Genomic DNA, 24,352 nt, shown 5'->3' on the forward strand with positions numbered 1-24,352 from the left:
GAGTGATTACGTATCTTCCAACACACACACACACACACACGCACACATATTTAATGACTGACATTTTTCTCGCTTTTGGAATTGAAAGAAGGTTTCTTTAGGTTCATTTTCGTTTACGTTAATCATATATTTAACTATTTGAGAACAATCAGTACTCGTTAAAAACGTTTGAAGAATATTTTCAACATGTTTGAACTGGAAATGTACATGTTCTTATGTCATTGTTTTTCTTGAAATGTTTCATTTTCTATTAGGAGTGTTTCATTGTAAGTGTGGATAACTCTGTGTGCCATTGCTATTTAATTGAATATATTACAGTAAAGTACGAGAATGATGAACTCATCATCTGAAATACAAATGGTTTCATTGTGGAATTTCGTTCGGTAATGGAGTCAGGCATATTTTATTCACGAATAATCGATACAAATTTTCTATTTGTCCGTCCAGTCTACGAACAAATTCGTAAATTGTATTCGTTATTCGTGAATAAAATTTAAACAACTCTCGGTCTGTAGACGCACTCCTATGAGGTATATCAAAGAAAATTACCGTCGAAAAGCCCATGTAGCATGGAGCAAATAAACCGGAAAGATTACACTCGCATGCGATCACGCTTCTTTGCATGATGAATAAAACCAGTTTCTGCATACTCACTGGGGTCCGGTACCATGGCGTGTTGTATCTATTTTGTTAAACAATCGCTAATTTTCTTATTTACTCCATAACTGGAAAAACGCATTGCGATGCAATCGACGATTAAACGGAATGCAAACTCACGTAGTGTAAAAAACACCCACGCTGTCGTCTATGAATTTTTGTCCGCTATGATTATTCAAGAACATAATTACCAGCTGGACGGCGACGAACACGATAGCAACCAGAATATCCCCCGGGTGATTCGTCTCCAACACCGTAAAACAAAGCTGCCACACAATGAAAAGATTTCGTCAAAAATGGGCTCGATGCTTTTAAAGAATTTACCGGAATATGAATATTGAAGAGAATTTCAATGCATATAAGTTGGAAAATATTCTGAAAGAAACGATCGTCGCAAGAAGAGTTGGGTAAGCTTTGTTCTAAACAAACGAATAACAACTGTAACTTATTCGACACGTGTTACGTTCGTTCTGTCGAAATTTTTTAAATAAAGTTTGCTCAACTCTGCTCGTTAGTCTGTTAATAACATTACTTACACGGTATAAGCTTAATGCGAAGGATACTACGACAACTAGAATCGCTATTAAATAGGCTGTCGTCGTTCCATTTGCTAATTCGTCAACAATGCTGTGACCACGTACATGTTACAACGATTCCCACAGGTTGAACAGTGTGCATGAGAGAAGAAAGCGTTCAGCGTTAATTAAAATCTCCAATGAGAGATGTTTCAAGAAACTTTAAATGAATTTTACCAACTTAATACACTTCTTATGTATCTTCATAGCGTCGCGTATGCCATTGTGGCTCGTTGCGTTATGCTTCGAGGCAACAATCTCTTTGGTTGCTTCGTCGACAGCATTTTTAATTCGATAACTAGAGAAGTGAGAACAGATTACGAAATTCTAGAGAAATTCGAATGGTTCGTCGAGTAATCGATATACCGATGATATGAACGTATACCTAGTAATTTTAAACATCCCAGACACATAGTACGCGGCAACAGCCAACGTTGATTCGGTACATGTTACGACCACGAATCCCAACATATATGTCAACAGAAGCTGCGCGGATACCAAAAAGACGTACTTCTCTTCAACAAAAATGCCGAGGGCCGTCAGATAGTTAACTTTCGCTTTGTTTGCAGGCATCATAAGATTAATCAGCTTTGGACACGATATCAGTGTAACGAGGCAAGAGAATCCAATAATAGACAAAACTAGAATTCAGGACAATTATTGAATAAGTATGATTTCTATGGATGACACAAATACATGAAATTTCTTCGTGATACATTTTTATAGCGAGAGAAAGATCAGATACACACACTTAACTCGTTCCGTGTTCTATTATTAACTAATATTAACCGAAATAATAAAGATCGTTCTAAAAAGAATCCGTGTAAAGCAGTATGAGTGCATTTGTAATGTTGGACGTTCGAGGATTCTAGATATAAGCCAGGTTCGTTTAAAGTATTCTTCAGATGTTTCAAATTAATATACTGGTGATAGGTTTGCTTCATAACGCGAATATTTAAAGCAATATGGTGGTGGAAGAAAAGAGAAATTCCACGTGAGAGCAATCAAAATGATGATTTAATCGTAGTTTCTATGCTTATGCTGGAATATTAGGTCATCCCATAAATTCGTGACGTTAGACTTTCTCGAATTGACGATGAGAACCCTTTCTCACTCTCTCTCTCTCGCTTGCGCACATGAGTGACGTAGTATTCGAGTCGCAGTCAAAGTTCATTGACCTCGCGACGTAAACAAACACTTCGATGCCTTATATCTCCGGAACTAATTAGGCTATCGACTGGAATGAACACACATTTAACAGGACTCTCCATCCTCTATCTGATGAATATAAAAATCAAATAATTTATGTTGCCTTTTACGTTCATTTTGAAATTCAATTATTAATTTCCAGTTGGGCTTTATTTAATTTCAAAGGTATCTTTATTATGTTATTAAGATTCTAATTTTTATTTAACGTTTGACGCAGAAAATGTTGATTTGTTTTACACATTATGTTGAGTTTAAACTTGTGGTATGATAATAATGTAGAATGTAATTTATTTATGTCAATAAATCATGAGAAAACTGTTTGGGTATTAATATACACGCACGGGGATCCCCGCGACCAAGTGGTGAGCTTCACTTGGGGTTCCCCTAGTGATTAGAGTCGACTAGACTATCACGTAAAGTGCCATCGTGCGGCCATATTCGCGTCACAAAACTTTACAAAATATTATCGACTGGACTGACCAACAAATCATAATATATCAAGTTTAATAGAACAATGGTTATCCGTTTAATACAAAACTCGGCACGAATTTATGAAGCGACCTAATAATGTAAGAAGTCATAAATTATGAAGTAAGTTTCTCATTCTAATGTTATTAATTGTACTGTATGGTTACACAAAATTACACACACACACACACACGAATAATTATACGTATAGTTCATGTATAAAAATGAGAAAATAATTTCTTAAAATAAGAACACATTTGGAAATCTTAAAAGAAGGTTTTCATTCACTGTAACTCGAAACGTCGATTAAAACATCCTTCGCCTGATTTTCTCTTACAACCAAAAATAATTTACCTTCTTTCTCCTTGCCATATTGCTCTAAATTTTGTCATTTCTGTTGCCATTCCAGGTTGAAGCATACGTGGTCTAACAATATACTAATATCGGAATGTATCTTGCCGTTATAATCGACGATCCTCTACCATGATAATCCACATCGAGGGATTCTATAAAATATAGAATAGTATCAGAGCTGGAAAATACTGTAGGATCGAAGGTACTTTTCGACAAATCGTAAAGTAACAGCCAGGACAGGACACACTGCCAGAATATGGATGTAAGTATTGAAAAATATCTTAAGTCAGTATGCTTAGGCACCTAATTTTCTCAATGACTCAGTTGGTCATTTGATTAACGAAAAATTTGTGGTTGTGTATCGATAATCCTCGACACAAATATTGTTCTTACAAGCATATTATTACTACAGGACACCAAGTGCGATCTTTCTACATAGATTTCTAAAGAAACATGGCTTATGCCTGGATACATTAACCCCTTACACTATAATTTAAGTCGCAATAGTGCGTGTCATAATCTCTGGGTAAAGTTCGTTTAATATCAAGTTAAAAGAGGAACGAATTATCGAATAGTAACAGACACACACGAAAATGGGAATTCAAGTGATAGTGTTGTACTGTTGTCAATTATTACAGGAAACGTATTTGTTGAACGTCTTACCGCAAAAGATCATGACTACACGCCTTGAGGCAGCAATATGTTTCATTAGTATCTTCACTTCGGTCGGATTTCGCAAAGTACTGCAATCGGTTCGTATATTATCATAAAGTAATCTTAACTACGGTAAGAGAAGAAAATATGGAAATTAGTTCTGCGATGCATTCTGTTCGTGGCTAGAAGTTTCAGATGTTCGATAAGAAATCGATCTTTTTTCAAATTCTGCGGTATAAAAGAGCTTGATCAGCGAGCATGTAATTCGTTAAAGAGAGAAGATCTGTGAAACTAGCTTCAGAACGAAATATTTATCTTTGAAATGAAGTGTACTTGTTGCCGCCGTCTGCAGTCGACATTGAACAGTGCCATTCTTGAAGAAGTCACAATTTCTCGCAAACTGCGTCTAATTTCTAAAAAAACTATGTCTGGTCAGATGACGATTTCAGTGTTAGAGACAAGTGGAAACGGTCCGACCCTCAGGTTTGACCCTCGACGCAATTGTAAAATCCGCGCGTGTTGAACATCAGGACCTTGAGACAGTCACCAGGACCATAAGAATATAAAGTCATGAATCAACTCAGGGATTGTGGAACGTCCTGCAGATTTTGATTTGCAGGATGAAAAAAACCAGGCTGTGGGGCGTTGCACAATCAAAAATCTGTCCAAACTTCGGATTGAGCTTCGACGCCTCTAAGGAGGCGCTAAGAGGCAGATCCAGAGACTTTTTAACCAGAATTCATTGTGTTCTTCGGTGGAAGAATTTGGACATTGTTAATTATATCACCTTGCAAGTGATCAGAAAATCAAATTAATTGATTTCAGGACGGAGTTAGCAGGACGAAAGATCTTTTCTTATGAATCTAATCCTATATTTCGTTCAAAAACAATTTCCATACACCTTCTCTGACGTTCGAATGACCGACTAGCAACATTAAATCATAAATCTATACGCGCTCAACGAGCTCTACCATGCTGTAAAATCTAAAAAGAAATCCATTTCGAGGATTCGATTACTTACAAATGGAAAACTAAAGATAAAACCAACATATCGAATAAAGAACAACGACAAAGGACAGCCAAACGTGAGTGTCATTACCAGGTTATTCACCGAAAACTCAGACGCCGATAGAACCGTGAACTAAAAGTTTTATGGTTAATTAATTTCTGATTATAATCTCTAATAAAAATAAATAGACATTTATCACCTGGAGTATTACACAACACAACATAATAAGAGCGAAAGTCGTCCTTCGAATCATTACGAGGATCGAGTCGTCAAAAGGCCATAGGCCAACCATGCATAATAAGGTATAATAGGTAGAATAATGTCTTTGAAATACCTCCATCTCCCCATCCAATGCCGAAGAACGTCTGAGCGTAAAACAAGGTCCATCTTCCGACTACACCTCGGTATCCATATTTTATTCACGTTACTTTGTCTCGAATTTCCGCGGCGTCACTTGCCCACAGAAATGCATTAACAATTCCTACAAATTATGTACACATCCGCCTCAAAGTCGATCGATATAATGACCGGCCGTCGCGGTTCTTTGAAAAAGATGAAAACAAATATAAAACAGCCACACAAAATGTTTACATATTTCATTCAATTTTTTTTCCCCAGTAGGAGGGTGTAAAATTTTTATTTACCGCGTTGATTCCCAGCATTAATTTAGATGGCTCGCGGCGAACAAGTCAATGTCACGTTGGTACAATAGGTAAACTAATGGTGCCGCATTCTAAAATACGGTGAATAGGCGAATGTTCTAAGAAGTCGCTCTTGAGAGAAGAAACACACGGAAACGTATAAACAACGACTCTTACGGAACGGTATGTTAATTTTAATCGTATTTATATTGCCATTTTCACGCAGAGTGTACACTAAATTACCAAACTGTCACGTGATGAAATTTATCTGATTATGAGTTATGAGAAAAAGCTTTGTTTTTCTACTCGACGTGTAGAAATGTTCGAATTTCTGGCTACATTATTCTTGACAGTTTACATGTCAATCTATTTCGAATTTGTCGATTGTGATCCATTCTAATACACTTCATTCTAATTTCCTGATTATTTTCACATTCAGTACTTCTTAGAAAGAAAACTGATAAGATCTAACGCGTTAACAAGTAATTATTATAAATACCTTGTGATGAGGAATTTCTTTGGTAATTAGCTACGGATTCGGTTACGTTAAGTATTTGGGACTTACCTGAAACAAAAAGGAACAATTCAATTAGTATAAAAAATATAATTCTTTATTACGAACATATATGTATTACACAGAAAAGAGAAATTTCGCTGACCGCGTACATACTTTCTAAACCGTTCGGAATAATTATCGTCGTAACTGATTCTCGATTCTCTCTGATCATTTTCCTTTTCATTTTTCTTCCCAATGTCCAGGTTGCTTGTGCATATCTAACAAACCCATAAGTAATTTGAAACTATAAACTGGTTACGAATGGTTAATCATGCCCCAGGAATTGAGAGGTTACACAAAGGAGCGAGATTTACAAGAATTTTTTACTGGATATGTATGGTGTAATGACCTGTTCGCCATGATTCAAACGTTACTCGAACTTTTGAAAACACATTTTGTTATATTTCTATGTTTATTTTTGGCAACTTTAAGAAAGTGGATTCGGATTTAAAAAAACCGTAAGATCGGTACATGGGTCGGAATACCGCTATTTTCACAGTTATAAATAGACATGGGGGACCAAAAGTGGAACAACATTATAATACCGTGTACGAAACAAATGTACGAAGAAATTGTTTTATTCCACGGTTCAGTTCCCCGACAATTCATTAAATAATCTTCCATAATGTCTATTCACAAGCGCTGAATTATTTAACGCGTGACAAAGAGTAATGACAGAGACTTGACAGACTTGACAGAAAGACTTCAACTTCTAGTTTACTATGTTTATTGTTAACCGTTAGACTGAGGTTTCATTGCGTAAATGATGATAATTAAAACACTGGCAATCTCAAGTAACAGCAGAATAAGTAACAAACTAGGAATTTCGCATTATATAGTAAGTTCATTGTCACCATCGATGACTCTGTGTGCCATTACTTTGTAATAATTAGTGTCATAATCATCGCCGTTAACAAATTTATTTAACTGAATACAAAACAGTAAAGTACGAGAACGATGAACTCATCATCTGAAAAACAAATTATTTTAATGTAGAATTTCGTTTCGAATTAGACAAATTTCATAATAAAGAATTAAAATTTCAAATTCATTCGTTAAGTAGAATCCATCGACAGATCATCCAGCTTACGAATGAATCCGTAAATTTTATTCGTGCATAAAATTTGGCTATCTCCGCTCTGTATACACATTTTTATGCGCAAATAATTACCGTCGCAAAGCCCTCATAGGATGGAACAAATAAACCCGAAAGATTACACTCGCAATTGATAGCACTTCTTCGCATGATCAGTAAAAGCATTCTCTGCATACTTCGCGGGGTGCGATACCACAACGTGTTGTACCTGGTTTTGATAAATAGTCACTACTTTCTAGCTCCTTCCATGTGTTTTCGTTAAATATTCCATAAAACAATTGGAAAGACATATTCCGATGTAAGCAACACTTCGAGCAAAATGTAAACTCACGTGTCGATAAAAACATCCCCGCTATCGTCTATTACTTTTTGTCCACTGTAATTATTCAGGAACATGATTACCAGTTGGATGATAAAAATCATGGGAGAAATGATAGCTTCCACTAGATGATTGAATTCCATCAAAACTAGAAAAGACTGTCACACAATTTTCATGAAATACAAATATCAAGCTCCCTAAGTGACTTGCTGGAAAGCACATATTCAAGAGTGTTTCGTGTAATTGAATTGTAAAATGCAAAGGTCTCAAGGCACAATAATTGAGCATAAAAGGATTGAAGTGTTTTAATGTTAAACGATATTCTGAAAGAAAATGATGTTGATACTTGCTAGTAAAATTGGGTTAATTTTATTTCAGAATAATGAGGAAAGGTGGCTCTGGAAGAAATCGCCACTTTCTTATTTTTCAATAGTATATTTTGGACTGTTCTAGGGCTCCACGATAAAAGTTACGATTTGTGAATACACCTTATACACGATACAAGTTATGGGCTAAATTGACATCAAAGCTTCGTAATTTACGAATTAATTTCAAGAAATTGTAGGAAATAAAATTCAAATGTAGTTAAAGAACGTTAAATTTATTTAAACATATAACAAAACGAAAATAGTAATTACGCGCTACGTCTCAACTCTCGTGTCGACTCTTCGACGACTCGCTCGACTCTGCCTTTTTTCAGGGCCAGACACGCGCGACTTCCAAACGAACGACGCCACACGCAACATTGTCGCCATCGGTATCGACACCGCTTTCACGAACAATCATTCGATTCCAAGCATTCGTTACTCACTCATACCACTCATGATTCACACACAAACACAGACACACCACAAAATTAATTTTCATCCTTGATTTATTATTTGGAAATAGCATTCGTCTAACCCAGTCTATTAGGATATTGTAGCGATACTTACACGATACAGACTCAAAGCGAAGGATAATACGACCGCTATTATCGCTACTAAATAAGTCAACTTCGCTTCTCCTACTGATTCCTCAATGACCCTGCGTTCAAGTATTTATTAGAATGATTCGACAGGTTGCCGCCAAACCGTATGCACGAAACAAAAATGCACGTTTAGTATTAAAATCTAGAATTAGGAGTATTAAGAAAAATTTTTAATTAACGTTACCAACTTGATAGATTTCATATGTAAAATGATAGCTGCTCGAATGGTAGCATGACTTCGTGCGTTATGTTTCGCGGCAGAAGGTTGTTTGTTTGCCTCGGCGACAGCATTTTTTATTCGATAACTAGAAATATTAAGAATGATTATTTCTGGAAAATAGTCCGTCGAACGAATGATGTACAGTTTATAAGGTTTATGGAATAGAGTACCTAGTGATTTTGAATAGTCCGCACACATGGTGCGCAAAAACAGCCAGCACCGATTCGGTGCATGTTACCACCATTAATCCCAATGTAGTTGTCAATAAGACATACGACGATGCAATTTTAGCATATTTCTCATTAGTAATGAAAAACCCGAGAGCCGGCAGATAATGGGGTTGTCTGTCTTCTTCGGGTACAAAAATGTTTAGTAGGTTCGGGAACACTAATGTAAGAATGAGGCAACATAATGGGTCATTCCATGCGAAGTCGGACACTTTTCGGAGTACCATGTCGGATTTTGTTCTACTTTGAATATGTTGTAGTCTTTAGTGATATATAAACGTATCTCGAAGGATTTTTAAAAATTTTTTAAATTGTTGGTTTTACATCTGTTTGAAATATAGAGCTCACTTTTTTCAATAAATAATAGCTGCTAAAGTAAGGAAGTTATAAAAATGAAATTTTAGGTACTTGTAGCAGACCCATGGGAGTATCAAGTAAAAATTATTTCAATTAAAAAAAAAATTTTTTTAACTATTTATTTTGCAATTGTTTACAACAAATGTCATTTTTTTATAGCGGGGAAATATTTAAAAATCTGAAAAAAATTGGGCATATAGTCCTGTTTGTCCCCTTCACGGACCAAGTTTTAAAAATACGGACACTTTAAAATTGGCCTTATAAAAATTAATTGAATGGAACGCTGCGTCGCGTCGTGGCACGCTGGCTCGACCGGCCAAGCTCCTCCAACCAAAGAAGTAACACATTTAACTGCCCGAATTTATTCAGACAGTGAAAAATCAAAAGTTGTAGCTATTATGAAGTAAGTAATTTTATAACAAACAATTTAATCCTGTAGATGATCATTGGTACAATCCAACCATTATTTCTTAACCAGAACCTAATCCTATCACATCCCATCATATCCTATCCCACTAGAACATTGAACATCCTATCCCATTGAATATTGACAACTTAAATGTGTATAATGCTAAGTGTCATTGACAAAGAGTGAGTGTCCAATAACTGATACATTTTCCAGCAGTCCAACACCCTATGTATAACAATAGCAGGTATAGCCGCTTGGCGGTTGCAGGCACCGCGCGACTTGGCCGGTCGAGCCAGCGTGCCACGACGCGACGCAGCGTTCCATTCAATTAATTTTTATAAGGCCAATTTTAAAGTGTCCGTATTTTTAAAACTTGGTCCGTGAAGGGGACAAACAGGACTATATGCCCAATTTTTTTCAGATTTTTAAATATTTCCCCGCTATAAAAAAATGACATTTGTTGTAAACAATTGCAAAATAAATAGTTAAAAAAATTTTTTTTTTAATTGAAATAATTTTTACTTGATACTCCCATGGATCTGCTACAAGTACCTAAAATTTCATTTTTATAACTTCCTTACTTTAGCAGGTATTATTTATTGAAAAAAAGTGAGCTCTATATTTCAAACAGATGTAAAACCAACAATTTTTAAAATTTTTAAAAATCCTTCGAGATACGTTTATATATCACTAAAGACTACAACATATTCAAAGTAGAACAAAATCCGACATGGTACTCCGAAAAGTGTCCGACTTCGCATGGAATGACCCTACTGTAAAACAAGACATCGCTAGAATTCAGGAGAATCATTGTGTTAGTACAATCTGGAAATAACTCTTATACATAATATGTAGTAGTAGTAGTAGTAGTATAACTTTATTGCCTTCCCCGTAGGGTTACAAGCACTCCTCCTTACTTTACAACCTTCCTTCATCCAATCCTCTCCTCTCCCTCCTTCGTCCAAAATTTCCCTTATCTTCTCCCTCCCCCCTTCCCCACTCTTCCACCACTCCTTCCATCTTAGTTTTTTGTCCCCACTCTTTCTTCACTCCTTCTTTCTACTTGCCCCTCCAGCCTCCTCCCTCCCTCCAAACTCTCCTCTCTTACTTCCTTCTCTCCCCCTCCTTTCTCTCTCCCCCTCCAATCTCTAAATACTTCTCTCCGCTCGTCCCAGAACCACGTTGTTCCGTCCACCACTATCTTCCCATACACTACCCTTACTCTCTTTCCCTTCGCTACTTCCTCCTCTCCTATCCTCCTTAACTGCCATTGCATCCTTCTCTCCTTCCATGTCAGGTCATCTTCCAACCACTCCTTCCTTCCCCTTAATTTTCCTTTGTTTCTCATTACCTCTCTCTTTACCTCCATAGACTCCAACCTCATCTCCAGAATCACCTCTTTCCTTTCCTGCTTTCTTCCTCCTACCTCCTTTGCCCCCACAATTCCCCCTTGTATTCCTACTACCGCCAGAATTTCTTTTGCCCTCTGCATCGCCGTTCCCACCTCACCTACCCCCTTTACTACTACGTTCATTCTTTTCTCTTCCCTCTCTTTCGTTTCCAGTTTTCTTTCCAGCTCCTGCACCCTTGCCTCCCACTCTTCCCCTGCCCTATCCCCACGCTCTCCCATCACTCTTCCTACCCCCTTCTGCGCCCCCCAAGTCATCATCACCTTTAGTCTCTCCTCTACTTTCCTTATCCTATCCTCCCTCAGTACCGCCTCCCCCATCTTTTCCTCCAACCTTGCCATTCTATCCTCCACCTCCTCCCTCTCCCTTCCCCACCTCTCCTCCCATTCCTCCATCATCCCTCTAACTTTTCCCATCTCCTCCTTTGCTTCCCTAACCTGCACCTTCGCTTCCCCTAAGTCCTTCCTCATTTCCTCCCTCATTTCTCTAATCAAACTCTCCAGCGCTCCGTCCTCTCCCGCCCTATTCATCGCTGGCGACCTCTGCACCTTCCTACTCTTCATGAACGTCTCTCTCTTTCCTCCCGCCGCTCCTCCTCCTTCTCTCTTTTTCTCTTCCACATCTCCGTTAACTCCAGTATGTTTCCTCCACTCAGACTCCTTTCTCTCCCCAGCTTCTCCGCGTTCGTCCTTCTGCCACTCCTTTTCGCCTCCTCTTCCCCCTTTCCCTCACCCATCGTCCCTCCTATCACCCTATCCTCTCCCTTTTCCTCCCCCTTTCCACCCTTTTTCCCTCCCCCATTTCTTCCTCGCCCTCCTATCTACCCACGATAGTTCCTTTCCCTTCCTTACCTCCCGCTCCTAGCTTCCTTTCACTCCCAGCCGCCCGATGTCTCCACCTACCTCTCTCACTCAGGCAGAGATGCCAGAAAAGCACCGCCGGGTGCACACGCACACATGCCAGATACGCGTACGTGAGCTCGTGGAGTTTCGGAAAGTCGACAAAGGCAAACTGACGCATGCCCTCTTTCTCGATTCTCCGAAGCTGCCCGAAGTAATTTCGGATCGCCTCGTGGGAGTCGAGAGAGAAAGGCTCACATTTGCCTTCTCGCTCTAAACAACTGAAATCCGACCTCCCGTCAACGGCATACGATTTGGATTCTCGAGCCGAGATTCTCGACTGCCCAGGCATTTTTACTTTCCGACCTATGTAGGCGCACATAAGCAAAGTACCCATAATGAAAAAAAAATTTTGTAAAATTTATTTTACGGAAATACACGTTTTAAGACCTCCTGATCATATTTTAATTATTGAAAAAAAAGAAATTTTTTTTTATTCCCATGTATAAGCACACATATGTATATTATTAATACGATTTTTGAAAATCAAAATACTTTAAGATTGAAAATTAATAAATTAAAATGAGATTCCACTCTTTACCAGTATTGTGCACGCTGTGGTATTTTTCAATAAGAAGAGTTCTTACTTTTATAACATAAACAAAACAGTAGAAGTAATAATTGCAGAAATTAATTAATAATGATTTTCAACGATTGTTTTGAAATAACCGTATCAATTGGTTATGACGAACTAAATAGAACTAACTAGAAACAAAGGAAAAGTGATCCCGTTTGCCAGTTTAATACAAAGTATGGGTTGTATCTTAAATTTTAAAAGCACATAGTCGAATATTTTTAAAGGTACAAAACATAGCGTTTCATTGTAGAACAGTAACATAAGTTAGCAGGTAATGTCATAAAACTGTTTTTCCCAGCTATATCCCTTTTTACCTGAAGTATAAGGTAAAAAGTACTAGCTACAAGGTACGACTATCCGAAAATCGTTCACATTTTATCAATGTAAATGAAGCGGCCTTTCCATCAGAGTTAAATACAAAATTTTGTAATTTCTGTGAAAACAAAACTTTCAGTAAATGTACGTGGTGCTTGAAATTTTTATGTTTTGACTGTTTTTGTGAAAAGTACCATCCAGATTCATGTACTTCGTACATTGTTGTTGGTTTTTCTCTTCTAAAAGAGAAAGTTTTCTTTATGTAACAAAAACCATCGACGCGTATGTTGCGTTTAGAGATACGAGTCAAGAGGGTGCAGCTGTGTCCCTTCCTTGACTTGTTTAGACAAAGTATAGGACCGATTGGGTCTGAGGGTACGGGACGAATTCTTCGTCACTGGCCTTTCTCATTCTGTATGTTTCTTTCAATGCGTAAAGACGTGCCTTCCAAGTGTTTCAAATAAAGCTTAGTAAAAGTTATATCGTTTAAATTATTTTATTTATTCCACCACCTATTTCCAATAATTGTAAATAACATATGTTAAATGTAATCGATTAAATTTAACTTTAAAAAAAAATATTCGAAGGTCAGACAAAAATGTAATGTCATATTTAGTGTACGATTAAAGTATGATTGAAAAAATAAAAAAAAAAAGTTCAAGCAGGGTTCGAACCAGCAGAGCAGAAGAAGTTCGGAACTTGCAGGAAAAGACCTCATCACTCACGCCACGCTGATTAGTGGTGAACATAGTTCTATTTCTGAAAATAAGTACCTGTAATAACTTTAATAATATCTCAAAGTAAAACCTAACCCAAAACCTGGTACCATTCCAACTTTTCCTTGTTAGAAACGAGTTTTCAATTTGTCTTAGCGAAAATCGCAATCACATTTTGCACATTATTCTAAAACATTTGTGGTATTCGTTTTCAATGCGATTTAAGTAAGCATGTAATGTATAAGATTTCATTTAATGTTTTCTTTTCTAGAGAAGATAGAGAAAAAGTTTATATAATTTTTTTTATATAAAATTTAATTCGTCCTAAGATTTATATGAAACATTTAAAAGATTTTTTATACATTATGCCTATATATCGGAACAACTATGAAACAAGAGGTATAATCTGTAAGGAGTGTATGTGTGTGGCTAGGAGAACCCTTATCGTTTGCGTCGATAGGAGTGTTTAGTCTAAGCTAGAGTAGGTATCGAGTGAGGTGTTTAGGTTTAAGCTGAAATACGTTTTAGAGACTGCGTCTCGAACGTGCGTTTTGTTTAGATCATTATTATAAAATAGGAATAAGGAAGGGTCGACTTTGACTGCAGGAACGTCACTCTGTATCGAACGTTAGTCGAGAGCAATCACAGTTTTACGATTATGATCTTTTACGTTTACGTTTTATGTCTTTCTTTTATGTTCTTTATGTTAAATAGTTAGTAGTAGTAGTATGTATTTAATGTTCCCCTTAGGGTTACATATCTCCTCTCCTTTCCCTTACAATTCCTCCTTACACTATCTTATTCTCTATCTTCACCCCATCCTCCCCTCTCCTTCCCCCCGCTTACCCTACTCTTACCCTAGCCTTACCCTATATGCCTTGCCCGCTCGCTATTCTCGCCTCGCCTCGCCTCACCACGCATACGCTCGCTTCGCCTCGCCCCACCACGCATACGCTCGCTTCGCCTCTCTTTGCCTCGTTTCGCCTTCTATTTTCTATCCTTAAAACTACCTTAACATTACCTTAACACTACGCCTCCGCCTTTCCACGCCCGCCTCCTTCGCCTTCGACTTCCCTTTCCCTCCTTTCACTCCATTCCTTCTTTCACTCCTTACTCCTATTCTACCTTCCTCTTTCCTAAACTCTCTCCCCCCTTTCCTCCTCTCTCTCTCTCCTCTTTTCCTCCAGCCTCTTCATCCATCCCTCCCCTTTCCCTTCTTCGTCCAAAATTTCTCTTATCTTTTCCCCAACCCCCCTTTCCTCTGCCTCATCCCCAACACACCGATCCAAGACGTGCTCCCACGTCTCTTCTCCCCCCCCCCCGCACATCCTACATTTCCTCTCTTCCTCCTCTTCCCAATATCTCCCCCCCCCTCATCTCGTTCCCCAGCCTATACCTCGCTATCCTCCCGTACCTCGCCTCTCCCCACCCTGCCCTCAAATACTTCGGTACCTCTTCCACTACGATCTCCCTGTACCACTTATTGTACCTGGACTGCCTTATCCTGGCTCTTCTCTCCTCTTCCTGCCTCCTACCATCTTGCTCCCCCCATCCCTCCGACTCCTCTCGCCCTCTTCTCCCTTCCCCTCCTTCCCATATCCCTCTCTCCCTTCTGTACTCCATCCTTTCTCTCTCCCATGCCGACAGTTCCACCTCCCCTTCCCTTTCCCTTTCCCTCACCTCCACCAAGCACCACCTGGCCATCACCCCTCCCTCTCCCCTACCTAGTTTCTCCTCGTAACTCCATGCTCTTTCTCCTGCCCCCGCCCTCAACTTCATTCTCTTCGTCTCCTCTCTCACCATATACCCCGGTGTCCTCCAATCCACCCCCAGCGACCACCTGATGTACCTCTCCTGCATTCTCTCCATATCCTCTCTCTCTTTCCACCCCCAAATCTCCACCCCGTATCCCGCCACTGACCACACCAGGGTATCAAACAGCCACATCCTCCTTCCCCAATCCCTCTCAAACTTCCTCTTACCAATCCCCCATACCTGCCGCATTGCCACCCCCGCCTTCTTTACCCTATCCCTAATTTGTGCCTCCTGCCCCCCATTCCTCTTAAACACATCCCAAATACCTAAACTCCTTCACCTCCTCTATCCTTTTCCCTTTCCATCTCCAATCCATCTTCCTTTCCCCACCTCCCCCTTTCTTGAACCTCATCACTTTTGTTTTTCCTACGTTTATCTCCAGCCTCTTTTTTTCCAAATATCCCTCCAACCGCCTGATCATACTCTCCATCTCTTCCTCCTCCCTCGCCAACAACACCAGATCATCGGCGTTAAATAGTTAGTAAATATTAAATAATATAATTACATCGTTACGTTTAGTGTTCACGTATTTGAATCCGTCCACACGCCTTTCAAATGAGAACATAAAACTTAAATGTAAAGTTTCATTTAAATTCATTCAGCTATTTATATTCAATCGTATTAATAATATACTATGTGTGCTCATACATGGGAATAAAAAAAAATTTCTTTTTTTTCAATAATTAAAATATGATCAGGAGGTCTTAAAACGTGTATTTCCGTAAAATAAATTTTACAAAATTTTTTTTTCATTATGGGTACTTTGCTTATGTGCGCCTACATAGGTCGGAAAGTAAAAATGCCTGGGCAGTCGAGAATCTCGGCTCGAGAATCCAAATCGTATGCCGTTGACGGGAGGTCGGATTTCAGTTGTTTAGAGCGAGAAGGCAAATGTGAACCTTTCTCTCTCGACTCCCACGAGGCGATCCGAAATTACTTCGGGCAGCTTCGGAGAATCGAGAAAGAGGGCATGCGTCAGTTTGCCTTTGTCGACTTTCCGAAACTCCACGAGCTCACGTACGCGTATCTGGCATGTGTGCGTGTGCACCCGGCGGTGCTTTTCTGGCATCTCTGCATTTTATCAATGTAAATGAAGGGGCTGTGGGGTTATTTTTATTGTGTGGTATGCCTGGTGAGTGAGTGGGGAATGAATGAGTGTGGATGTTGGCAACGCTGGGGCGCGAGAGGGGGACGCGCGGAAGTCCCATGTATGGAGAGAGTGTGATGCACACGTGGAGAGAACATTGTGAAAAATATATATACGTTAATTTGTTAAACAGAAAGAGGCTCATTTAATTTGACTACCAAATTCCTCCCACAAGTGGTAGCAGAGCGTGGTTCGTAGTTTATAAAGTGTTTTTTATGTGTGAGAATAAACAATAAAGAGAAGAACAACACGTGCTGCGTAATGGCGGAAAGCTGGAATATAGCGTCGGTGGAACCGTTAGATGATACAAATTATTTCCTGTGGTGTGAAAAGATAGAAGGAATATTGAGGTCTAAAAAACTATGGAAAAAAATCATAGGGGTGAAATCACTGAAGAAACCTGAAGAAGAAGATGCTGATTATGAGGTTAAATATAAAGCATGGAACGAATGGGATGATGACAACTATGCTGCTAGGACAATTATCTTAAACACAATGACTAAGGCACAACTTTTAAGATACAGTCATGAAAGGAATGCAGACAAATTATGGCACTCAATTAAAAATAATATGGCAGCTGAGACAGAGCAATTAAAAGCAAGATTCTTGAGTGAGTTGTCAAATTTACAAATGAAGAAAGAGGAAAGTGTGGATGCATATATAAACAGAGCCGAGGCCCTAAAAAATCAATGTATTCTCTTAGGTAAGTCAATAGAGGAATATGAACTAAGAATGTATGTTTTGAAGGGTTTGAGACAAGAGTTCGACCAAAATGTAAGAGTGCTAGAGTGTCAGAGAGATGTGACCATCAATGATATAAGGTACACACTAAAACAAGAAGAGCTACGTAAGGAAAAGAGAAGGGGAGAAAGGGCTGGAAGAGACAGTGAAAGCGTAAGGGAGGTGAGAGAGAAACCAAAGAGTGAAACATATTGCTATAATTGTGGGGAAAAAGGGCATATGGCAGAGGAATGTTATAGTAAATTAAAATGTTTCAATTGTCAAGGACATAATCACATTGCAGCAGAATGTAAAAAGCCTAAAAGGTTTGTATCAACACGAGGAAGAGGAAATCGAGGTAATAATCGAGGAATTGGTAGAGGAAGATACAATTCCCATGTACGTGGAAGAGGAGAAGCAATGATGCGAACCGATGGTGAGACTGTATTGCAGGTAAATGAGAAAATATCTATGGAGAGAACAATAAAAGAAGACTTAGAGTGGGTATTAGACTCAGGCTCGACGAGTCATATGGCAAACAGTGCGAGAATTTTTGAAGTGATGGAACAAGAAAAGAGAGAAGTAACTATGGCAGATAAAGAGGGAAAGAAGCTGATTTCAAGCGGAATAGGAGAAGTTGTCATGAAACAACAGGAGATTCAAAACAAAGTAAGATTAAAAAATGTATTGTATGTTCCCAATTTAAATGCAAATCTACTATCAGTTGCAAAGGTTACTGATAACGGATACAAAGTATTATTTGACAAAGATGATGCAATGATATATAAGAATGAGGATAAAACACAAATGATAGCTGTACGTGAAGGGAATGCGTATTATGTAAAATCAAAGAGTGTGAATGAAGAAAAAGCAGCAACAATAAAAGAAGATGATATTTGGCACAAAAGGCTCGGACATGCAAACAAGAGAGTAATAGAAGAAATGAAGAATGAAGACCTGGTTGTGGGGATGGAAGAAAAAAATAAAATAGACGTTCAATGTGATTCATGCATTGAAGGAAAGGCGTGCAGGAAAGTCCATCCAAGAATTGTGAAAAGGAGAGCTAGTAATATAATGGAACTGTGGCACATGGATCTAATTGAGCCCATCAAACCCTCAACAAGAGGTGGAAGGAATTACATATTTACGATAATTGATGATTATTCGAGAGTAATTTTTGTATCATTGTTACAGGAAAAAAATGAAGCGGCAAATGAGTTAAAAAAATTGGTCGTTTTGAGAGAAAACGAAACTGAGAGGAAGTTGAAAGCAATTCGTGTCGATAATGGTGGAGAATTTATTGGGAAAGACCTGGAAGAATGATTGCAGTCAAAAGGCATAAAACATGAGTTCAGTCCAGCAAGATCGCCACAATGCAACGGAGTTGCAGAAAGAGTGAATAGAACGGTGATAGAGATGACAAGAGCCGTGATGTCAGACTCAAAAATGCCACTAGATTTCTGGGGTGAAGCTGTATATGTACGGCAGTACACATAAGGAACAGGATTAAATCAAATGTTCATGGAAGGACGCCATATGAATTATGGTATGGAAGAAGACCAAATATAAAGTACATGAAAAGGTTTGGCTGTGTTGCATACATATTGAATAAGGAAGGGTCGAGACAAAAATTTGACCCGAAGACAAATATAGGAGTATTTGTAGGATATGCAGCAAACAATACATACAGAGTATATATTCCGCAGATGGAAAAAATCCGAAGTGATTGTGATGTGAAGTTTGATGAAAGTAGGAGTGGAGGAGAATTATTGAAAATTAAGGAGAGAGAGGAACATGAAGGAAATGATGTTGTGATCATAGAGGGACTAGACTTTGAGAATCAGGACAAAGAAACTGAACTAAATGACGATATTGAAGAAAACATAGAAGTGACAAGCGGAACAAGGAGTGGTGATGATGAAAATGCAATTGAAGAAATGGATAGTGATGAAGATGACTTACTGAGAGAAAATGAAGACGGAAATCGTATAGAAATAAGAGATAGAGGAAGACCTTTAGGAACGACCAGAGAAGTCATGGAATTACGGAAACAACAAGCACGAGAGGAAGAAGAGCAACGAGTCAAAGAAAGAGATGTTAGGAGATCAGAGAGAATAAAAAATCAACATTTAGCAATGTTAATAATTGATGAAGTAATACCAAAGAGTATACAACAAGCCAAAGAATCCGATAACTGGAGCAAGTGGAAAGAAGCAATAGACGAAGAAATGAAATCCATGATGAGACATGATGTGTGGGATATTGTACCACGTCCAAGCAATAAAAAAATCATAAACAGTAAATGGGTCTTTAATATAAAAGAAGATCCGAGTACGAGTGAACGGCGTTATAAGGCACGTTTGGTGGCTGTAGGATGTGGACAACGTCCTGGATTTGATTATGACGAGACCTTCGCTCCAGTTGTTCGGACGGAAACAATTAGACTACTATATAGCATAAGTGCCGAAAATGGGAGAAAAATAAAAATGTACGACGTCAGAACTGCTTTTTTGCATGGAGTTTTACAAGAGGAAATATATATGGAACCGCCGATGGGATATCAGGCAAATCAAAACAAAGTGTGCAAATTAAAGAAAAGCATATATGGGCTGAAGCAGGCAGGAAGATGCTGGAATGAGTATATGACAGAAGTGTTCATAGAAAGCGGATTATGTCAATCAAGAGAGGATCCATGTTTGTTTTATAAAAAGGAAGGAAATGACCTATTGTTTTTCGGCGTTCACGTGGATGACATAATAGTGGTATCGAATAGCGATGAAATTGAAGACAAGTACAAGAAAAAATTAAAAGAAAGGTTAGATATAAAAGATTTAGGTGAAGCAAAGAGTATACTGGGAATACAAATTGATCAAGAGAAAAGAATTATACATGTACATCAAAGAGAATACATAAAGAAATTATTGGAAATGTACGGGATGAGAGAATGCAATATGGCTACAACTCCAATAGACCTAAACGTGAAGATGGATAATTATGAAACAAGCAAAAGATGCAACATAAAAGATTATCAAGAGCTCATGGGGAGACTAATGTTTTTGAGTGTCCACACACGACCAGATATTTCATATGCACTAAACTGCCTGTCACAATTCAACACTGATCCCAGAGAGATGCACATGACAGGATTAAAACGAGTGCTGAGATATTTGAGAGGCACAATTGATTATCAGCTAACATTTGGAAATAAGTGCTCCAGGAATGAAATCGTTTGTGAAACTGACGCGTCATGGGATAAAACAAGAGATGCAAAATCTTTTACAGGAGTATTAATCTATAGAAATAGTGATTTGATTTTTTGGAAATGCAAAAAACAAACTGTCGTGGCATTGTCATCAACGGAAAGTGAGATGGAAGCGATGATAGAAGGTGTGAAAGAAGTGATATGGACTGATAGACTGTTGAATGAGATAGAATTGGGAAAAGAATTAAGAAAGGAAGTTAGGTGTGATAGCTTGAATGCAGTTAAGTTAGCGAATGGGGGCAATTTTAAAACTAAATCCAAATTGTTGAATCGAAAATGTTATTTTATTAAAGAAGCTGTAAAGAGAGATAACATGCAAGTATTACATGTTCCAAGTGATCGGATGAAGGCGGATTGCTTGACTAAGGCTTTGAGCGGACCCAACTTGTTGAAGAATGTTAAAGGTTTCATGGATGTTAATAACAAATAAAACCAAGGGGGGTGAGTGTGGGGTTATTTTTATTGTGTGGTATGCCTGGTGAGTGAGTGGGGAATGAATGAGTGTGGATGTTGGCAACGCTGGGGCGCGAGAGGGGGACGCGCGGAAGTTCCATGTATGGAGAGAGTGTGATGCACACGTGGAGAGAACATTGTGAAAAATATATATACGTTAATTTGTTAAACAGAAAGAGGCTCATTTAATTTGACTACCAAATTCCTCCCACAGGGGCCTTTCCATCAGAGTTAAATACAAAATTTTGTAATTTCTGTGAAAACAAAACTTTCAGTAAATGTACGTGGTGCTTGAAATTTTTATGTTTTGACTGTTTTTGTGAAAAGTATCATCCAGATTCATGTACTTCGTACATTGAAAATAACATATGTTAAATGTAATCGGTTAAATTTAACTTTAAAAAAAAATATTCGAAGGTCAGACAAAAATATAATGTCATATTTAGTGTACGATTAAAGTATGATTGAAAAAATAAAAAAAAAAAGTTCAAGCAGGGTTCGAACCAGCAGAGCAGAAGAAGTTCGGAACTTGCAGGCAAAGACCTCATCACTCACGCCACGCTGATTAGTGGTGAACATAGTTCTATTTCTGAAAATAAGTACATACCTGTAATAACTTTAATAATATCTCAAAGTAAAACCTAACCCAAAACCTGGTATCATTCCAACTTTTCCTTGTTAGAAACGAGTCTTCAATTTGTCTTAGCGAAAATCGCAATCACATTTTGCACATTATTCTAAAACATTTGTGGTATTCGTTTTCAATGCGATTTAAGTAAGCATGTAATGTATAAGATTTCATTTAATGTTTTCTTTTCTAGAGAAGATAGAGAAAAAGTTTATATAATTTTTTTTATATAAAATTTAATTCGTCCTAAGATTTATATGAAACATTTAAAAGATTTTTTATACATTATGCCTATATATCGGAGTGTTTAGTCTAAGCTAGAGTAGGTATCGAGTGAGGTGTTTAGGTTTAAGCTGAAATACGTTTTAGAGACTGCGTCTCGAACGTGCGTTTTGTTTAGATCATTATTATAAGATAGGAATAAGGAAGGGACGACTTTGACTGCAGGAACGTCACTCTGTATCGAACGTTAGTCGAGAGCAATCACAGTTTTGCGTTTATGATCTTTTACGTTTACGTTTTATGTCTTTCTTTTATGTTCTTTATGTTAAATAGTTAGTAAATATTAAATAATATAATTACATCGTTACGTTTAGTGTTCACGTATTTGAATCCGTCCACACGCCTTTGAAATGAGAACATAAAACTTAAATGTAAAGTTTCATTTAAATTCATTCAGCTATTTGTAGCGACCGGTCGTGCGCACATGGGAAAGTTTTTCTCTCGTGCAAACGGCCCACGTAATTTACGACTCTCGTTCGTCGAAGCTGTTTTTGAGGAAGATATTTTCCAGACTAGCGTATCGAATGTGTTTAGTAAATTCTTTTCCTAAGTCCCTCAACAGCAAATAGAGACCGTCGTAAATTAGGGATTTCCAGAGGACACTCGACGCGTACCCATCGGAGTTTCGCCAAGTGGGCCCAGCGCGGGTGGTCCGAAGGAAATCTTGCAGTGAGGGCGCAACGTCGTCCCCCTCAATCACCACGCCGTTTCGAAAACAAGCACGCCGTGGGCGTAAGAAATAGGCGGTGATTTGGGAAAAATAAACGGCCCTGATTGGAAAGGTCCAACGCGTGGGGTTAACCAATCAGGGTTGTTTAACAATTTTGCCAGTGCAACCGAGGGGTCGACACGGAGACGAGCGAGGAATAACCACACTTGGTTTTGCGCGCTCTAACCAAAAACATAGAGAAATAAAGAAAGTTTGTCACCCCACGAAAAGTGCAGTTCCTACGACAACCTATCCCAACATATTTATATTCAATCGTATTAATAATATACATATGTGTGCTCATACATGGGGACAAAAAAAAATTTCTTTTTTTTCAATAATTAAAATATGATCAGGAGGTCTTAAAACGTGTATTTCCGTAAAATAAATTTTACAAAATTTTTTTTCATTATGGGTACTTTGCTTATGTGCGCCTACATAGGTCGGAAAATAAAAATGCCTGGGCAGTCGAGAATCTCGGCTCGAGAATCCAAATCGTATGCCGTTGACGGGAGGTCGGATTTCAGTTGTTTAGAGCGAGAAGGCAAATGTGAGCCTTTCTCTCTCGACTCCCACGAGGCGATCCGAAATTACTTCGGGCAGTTTCGGAGAATCGAGAAAGAGGGCATGCGTTAGTTTGCCTTTGTCGACTTTCCGAAACTCCACGAGCTCACGTACGCGTATCTGGCATGTGTGCGTGTGCACCCGGCGGTGCTTTTCTGGCATCTCTGCACTCAGAGCTTTACCGCCTATCCTTCTCCCGCTATATTCTCTATCTCCTTGCCCTAACCTCAAACTGCGCGCTCCCTGCCTGCCTTTCCCTCTTTCCCCACTCTTTTCCACGCCCTTTCTCACCCTTCACAACCTGCTCACCCCGACCTACACTCCCACTTTCCACCCCCTGCTCTGCTTGCTAACCACTTTTTTCACCTCTTTCACTCGCACCGATCACTCAACCGCCTCTGCACTTTCACACCGGAAATGGAAGTCCTTATACATAATATGTATGAATGCGCGAAATAAATTCTCAAACACATATTCGTGATTTTCACGCTCGAGGGATTTCGATGTAGGCCGAGTTCGTTTAAGATAGTCACATGATTTATTAATACTTCATAAAAAAAAAATGAAAAACGAACTCGTATAGTACCCGCTCTAGATTTAAAAAAAAAAATATATTTTTTAAATTGCTTACTGGCAAAGGTCAGAATTATACGCCTTGATGCAGCAATATGATCCATTAGAATGCGCATTTCAACTGGATTTTGCAACGTTTCGATATCAGCACTTATGATCGCAAAGAACGATCTCAACTGTAGCATCAGAAAATTATTCAAACGTAATTTTGTTGGGCACTCTAACTGTAGGCAAAATTTTCGATTCGAAGTCGATTGTTTTTTAAATTCTGCGGCATAAAGGAGCCTGCTTAATTAGTAATTATTTATGAAACGGAAAGATACTTGTAAAGTTTATCATCTTAAACATGAATCCGCAATAAAATTTCTCCATTACCTTTGACTTTCGAAAAACATCAAATTTGATAAAAATGCATGTTTTCTGAGGAAAGTGGAGAAATATGTGAAAACCAAACCCACTAGAAGTTGAATGTAGTCTTTCTGCCGAGAGTATTTATTAAAATTTGACATCAAAGTGCGAAATTTCGAGCATTATAAATACAATTTTATGAAAACTTCTATGT

This window comes from Colletes gigas, unplaced genomic scaffold (assembly GCF_013123115.1).
Source record: "Colletes gigas isolate AHSC1104 unplaced genomic scaffold, ASM1312311v1 Colletes_gigas_Sc00035, whole genome shotgun sequence".
Taxonomy (NCBI): domain Eukaryota; kingdom Metazoa; phylum Arthropoda; class Insecta; order Hymenoptera; family Colletidae; genus Colletes; species Colletes gigas.